Raw genomic sequence first — 6,030 nt, 5'->3', positions numbered from 1 at the left:
AGCCATTCAGCAACCTCCTCACGAGCAGCACCAATCTCATTGGCAGCCGGCACCGGCATGACCTCAGCAAGCATGTAGTCTTCATGACGGCGCATGATAGGGACATGCGGCGTGACAAAGGTACGCGGCCATCTTGCATCCCCCGCATCGATGATGTGATGTCCGACCGGGACATACTGCATTCGATCAATAGGGAAGTTGGCCATGGGTGGCGCTGGCGAAGGTGGCTCAGGAGGCGGTGGCGGTGGAGCTAACGGAGAGCCAGGAGGCGTCCCGGGACCAGGATGAACAGAGTTGGACGATGTGGAGGGTGCAATCAAAACCGAAGAGTCCCGGTTAGGTAGAAATCCTGACAGAGAGATATTCTCGCTCCCTGTAGCTGTTGCCTCGGAAACTGAATCGTTAGCGGGCTTGGGTTTCCAAACCAGACCCAATCTCTTAGCGAAACGGGTGCAGTCACGCCTACTGTGTCCAACCCGAGAACAGCCCAAGCACTTTAAAGTTGATGTGCAAGAAGAGGAAAAATGGCCCCGCTTAAAACATGTGTGACATGTAACAATTTCATCCACCATATCATTTATCATTTGATCAAAAGAGGCCTGAGATGAGCTCGACACAGCATTAGAGCTAGATGGGCCGGCTTCCGAAGAACCCAGAATGGGAAAAAAATTGAGGACCAGAAATCCTGCCCGAACCTGCCGGCGCAAGATCCGAGGTAGTACCCCTAGATGCCAAACGTAGTTGGATCTCCGACGAGCTCACCGTGCCAAAGATGATTGGTGGCGAAGCAACAGTCCAATTAAGAACATCAGATTGTGGCGGAGAAATTACCTCACGCTCCCTATCAGAAATCTCATAACCAGCATTCACAATGTCCCCAATGCACTCAGCCGTAGCATGATATCTATACCCTTTGCATGCATCATATTGTTGAAACGTAGCAAAAGATAACTTTTTCTTAATAGAAGACCTGGATTTAAATGCTGATTTTGACGGAGGTTTGTGCATTGCTAGGAGGCCCAAGGCTGCTCTATGTTTAGAAGGACTGACCAAGATCCACTCAGCATCACACTCTTTCTTCCAAATTTTGAATTCACGTAACCAATTTGGGCCCCCATTTCCCCACAGATGAAAATAGCATTTGAATTGGGGACAAGAATATGATCTAGTGTCCACAATATGAAAACCAACATCCTTGCATGAAACATTGAAACTAAATACCTTATCAGCAATATAGGAGACCCAGAGATCAATGGCCGATCCTCCCAACACCGATTCCAATGCGGCTGCCACAGAATCCTCATCAAGCCTAAAATCATGCCTGCTAAAGGAGACCACCAGGGTAAATGCCCCTCTGCCATCCATGGGATGGACAGTAAGGCCAGACGCCCTATAGATCTCATCAGCAAAAACTCTACCCCTGGAGAAGTCCAGATCAAGGGTAGATCCCGAAAAAAAATCCATCAACGAAGATATAATCAGAGAGATCTCAAGACGCCGAACAAGATGAGTGGATCGATCCACCAAATTGGTGGAGAGCAATGGAGATCGCCAGTGGGCTAGGGTTTAGGGGTGGGCGGGTGGGTGGGTGGGTGGGAGCTCCATTCAAAGTCTATAGTAGTTGTGTTACTTCTATTTACCATATGTTAACGGGACGAACCATGTTGACTAGAATCCACGTGGTAATCCGTTTGGCAAACCCCGTGAGATATAATCACACCTATGGGCAAGGCCGAACCCCGCCCTTAATGAGTCGTGCCTGCCTATCAAAATTTTGATATGACAGCCAACTATCCGGACACAAATGGAGGAGTCCGCGCTACTTCACGGCATAACGGATGGGCTAACCAGGTTCCGATCAGGAACCCTCGGACCAACCACAATAGGACATTTAGCTGCCTTCAAGTATTTTCTTTTACAAATTAACTTTGACGCAGAACAGGATTGGCGACGTGGAATCGGCCCGGGCACACAAGGACAGGAACACGTAAGTGACCCCCCCCCCAGAGAAGGCAGTCCGGATTCACTTCAGAACCATTCACAGCCCCCTCCAGTCCGGCCATGACAGGTTCCGGCCAAAACCCCTCTTCTCATAATCATAAATCGTACTCATATGCATAGACATATCATGCTACTACAATGCGTAGACTTAAATAACACTTACCGGGTGTCGTTTCTCAATGATGCCTTTTTGTCAAAAACGGCACCCACGCCTTGTGTTATGCCCGATTATGCCAGGGGCTTCACAGTACGGCAATAAAAGTCCAACCACCTTTTCAGTCGCTCGGCACCCCAAACTTATAACACTATATGCATCAGCTCCGAATCATGTCTTGGGTCATTGGTTGGGTTTGCCCGGCTCCCATGTTTTTGTACCTTACATTCCGCCCCATCGGCTAAGGTAGTACTAGGAGAACTACTGTGATTGTGTCCCGGTTCTGCCGGACGAGCACCTCAGTAGAGAAAGGAGAAAATCGACTGTCATGATACAGCGAGAGCTGGTCAGCTATTCGAGAGGTTGTAAAATCCTTAAAGATTTATTCTTCATAACGCCATTATAAAGGCAGAGTGTGAGGGATCGGTCTTCCGATCAGGCGATAATAGAGCCCCTAGTGCGGTCTTCCGAACACTAGGGGCTGCGCCGACCATGCTCAAATTCCTATGGCTAAGTGAGAGTGGTAAAGCCTCATAGGCCGATTGCCTGGTTCGTGGTGAGGAACACCTCCTTAAAAGGACCTAGCTATGGGATAAAGCGTGTTTAGGTATGTCCCGAACACCCCCGTATTTCTTTCGTGGGGGCAGAAGCCGACGACTAGCCAACTCTTAGGATTTACATACACTAAACAGCCGCACAGGAAGAACAAATGTTCAAACAAAATAGGCAATAAATAATAAAAGTTCCATTATCCCATATTACAAAGAACGGCAGGAGTACCCTCAGGGAAATATAATGTCTTTGGTACACTTATTCGCCACATGGCGGGCTCCCTTCAGTACACCTTCATAGTATAGCTCGGGCTTGCGGTGCTCCTTACCCTCTGGCGGCCCCTCAGTCATCAGCTTCTCCGCATCAAGCTTCCCCCAATGCACTCTCGCACGGGCAAACGCCATGCGCGCACCCTCTATACAGAGTGATCTCTTAATAGCATTAAGACGAGGACAGGCGCCCACAATCCGCTTCATGAGTCTGAAGTAACTGCTCGGAATGGGCTCCGCGGGCCACAGCCGGACAACCAAGTCCTTCATGGCTAGTTCAGCCGCCTAGTGCAATTCGACCAGCTGCTTCAGCTGATCGATAAAAGGCACCGGATAGTTTGGCGCCAATATTGCAAACAGAAATCCCTCCCCGCAGACTTCTTCTCCTCGGTCTGGTAGAATTGGGCGACATCTGATAGACTGCGAGGCAAATTCGCAAACGCCCCTGGAAAAACAAGAATTCAGCTCATCGCTTAGAGTTCTCCCTATTATCATGTACAAATGGCCATGAATACAACATGCCTTACCAACCGCAACCTTCCGGGCCTCCTGGATGTCCTGCACAGCACCTCGGGCTTCTCCCCGAGCATCTTCCGCGGCTTGGAGAGCTTGGGCGAGTTCGGATTCTTTTCCTACTAAACTCTTCTCCAAGCCCTCGCTTTTCTTCACAACTTCCTGGAGCTCTCGCTCAGCTGCGATGACCCTGGCTTCGTGTTTCTCATGAAGCGCCTGTTCGACGGCGGCCTTCTCGTTGGCATCAGCCACAGCCTTCTTCGGTGCCTCATACTCGGCACTCGCTCCTAGGGCATACAATACAAATACTTTTCACTAGGCACAATTACTCATTCGTGCCGCATTCAAGACAATGTTTCAACATACCTTGCTTGTCCTCCAATTGCTTCTTTACACGGCCAAGTTCTTCTTCGGCCCGCTCCAGGCTCTGCTTTAGTCCGGACACTTCCGCACTATGAGCGGCCGTCTTCTCTGCAGATGCATGTTTTCACATAAAGGGTTATATGTCATTAGCAAAGGCTCCTGCAAAAGCAGAGTGTTTGATGCCCTCAGCCGCTCTTTCTCTCTTTCGCCGGACAGTGTATCAGGGGCTACTACTCATACTATGACGATTCCTCAAAGGTTTCTTAGAAAACATACCTCAAAGGCCTTTATAAGGCCAAGGCAGGACTCATTCAGCCCGCTTTCGGCAGACTGAATCTTTTCAATCACCACACCCATGAGGATCTGATGTTCATCAATGATAGATGCGCTCTTTAACACTGTCGATAGACCGCCAGGCAGCTCTGCTTGGACGGAGGTTGCCGGCGGGGTAGGCAAGCCTCCCACCGTCTAAGGTGGCTGCTCGCCCGATCTTGGAGCCTTAGAGGTCTCCACGACCTTGTCCGGCTATGCTCCGGACCCGTGATCGCCCCCACCGTCGACACGCCGGGAGGCCGCCGCCCCTGTGTGTCCGGCCCTAGAGACATGCCTCCCCTGGTCCGAGCCTCGTTGAGATGACACCTCAGTGCTGCGCCTGGACTTCGGGGAAGGGGCCTCTGGAGGCGTCTCGCTCGCCAAAGCGTCTGAGGTCAACGAATCCTGCGATGAGGACTGTCCGGCGCGAGACCTCTCCGGGTTGTATGACATATGGCGACAGTTAAAGGTTCAGCGGGATGAAGTCTCATGACTCTCACGTGATGATGAGCAGATACTCCCGGTTGCCAATAGAGGGAGAGAAGCACGTTTGTGACACGCTTACTGGTCTCTGCAACTTCTTCGACATTATCTCTCGAAAGTCCATAAGTGTGAAGCAGCTCCTTAGGCTACAGGAAGAGACCATTGTCATACTATGTGATCTTCAGATGTACTTCCCGCCCGTGTTCTTTGACCTCATGGTGCATCTGTGTGTCCACATCGTGGACGACATCATCGACCTCAGGAAGACACTCCTTCATAGCATGATGCAGTTAGAGAGGATGAATGGGGTCATCAAAGGATTCGTTCGTAACATGTCCCGTCCCAATGGCAGTATCGTCCAGGGGTATCTGACACATGAGTGCAAATCCTTTTGAGAGATTAGATTGGCGCCGGAGACCCTGTTGTCGGTTTCCCCATCAAGAAGCACGATGGGAAGCTCAAACGAGATGGTCACAACATTGGCCTCATGGAATTGCACGTGGACTACTCGGATCAACGGAACGACTTTGACAGGGTTAACTTAGTAGTGCTACAACACCTAGATGTGGTAGATGATTATGTGGCATGGCATAAAGAAAGCATTGCAAAGAAGTACCGTGATAATGGGATGCTCAAGACGGACGACCAAGTTACTATAGAGCACACCGCCACTTTCTTGTGTTGGTTCAAAGTGCAAGTTCATGAAAATCCCCCGGAAGAGGGCAATTCAGACGGATTGCTCATACACGCCTTAGCACATGGCCCTGCGCCCAAGCTCGTGACCTATCAGTCATATGATATCAATAGGTAAACATTCTACACAGAGGCCAAAGACATGGCAGTGATTACCAGAACTCCGGGGTGACAATTGAATGGGTGACCAACGCCAATGGCACAACTAAAATATTCTACAAAAGGGTCGAAGAGATCTGGGAGCTTGACTATGCTGGAATGCACGATGCGACGATGATCCGTGTCAGATGGGCCAAGGACGTCGTAAGAGGAAACAAGTATTCACTACCATGTCTATACCCGACGCAAAGAGAACTCCCGTCATCGCGAAAAATGAGCCATGGGTACACACTAAGCATTTGACACAATGCTTCTTCATAACCGACCCGGCCAATCCCAGCCGTGTTGTCGTGAGGAGATCCAAAAGGAGCATCGTTGGAATGGATGGAGTCGCCAATGAGGAAGACTACGACCAATACGGTAACCCGATGAGGGAAGATGATGATGAAGAATACGTGAAAAGAATAATCAATACTACATTACCTAAGAAAGATCGTACTCCATGGTTTTGGAAAATTCACAACGAGGCGCTCAATTATTCGGCAACGAACAAGAAAGGGAAGAATCTCAATGTGAAACGTCATCGACGCA

This window comes from Triticum aestivum, chromosome 7B (genome assembly GCF_018294505.1).
Source record: "Triticum aestivum cultivar Chinese Spring chromosome 7B, IWGSC CS RefSeq v2.1, whole genome shotgun sequence".
In the NCBI taxonomy this organism is placed as follows: Eukaryota; Viridiplantae; Streptophyta; class Magnoliopsida; order Poales; family Poaceae; genus Triticum; species Triticum aestivum.
The sequence above is the reverse complement of the archived record's forward strand: the minus strand, read 5'-3'. Positions refer to the sequence as shown.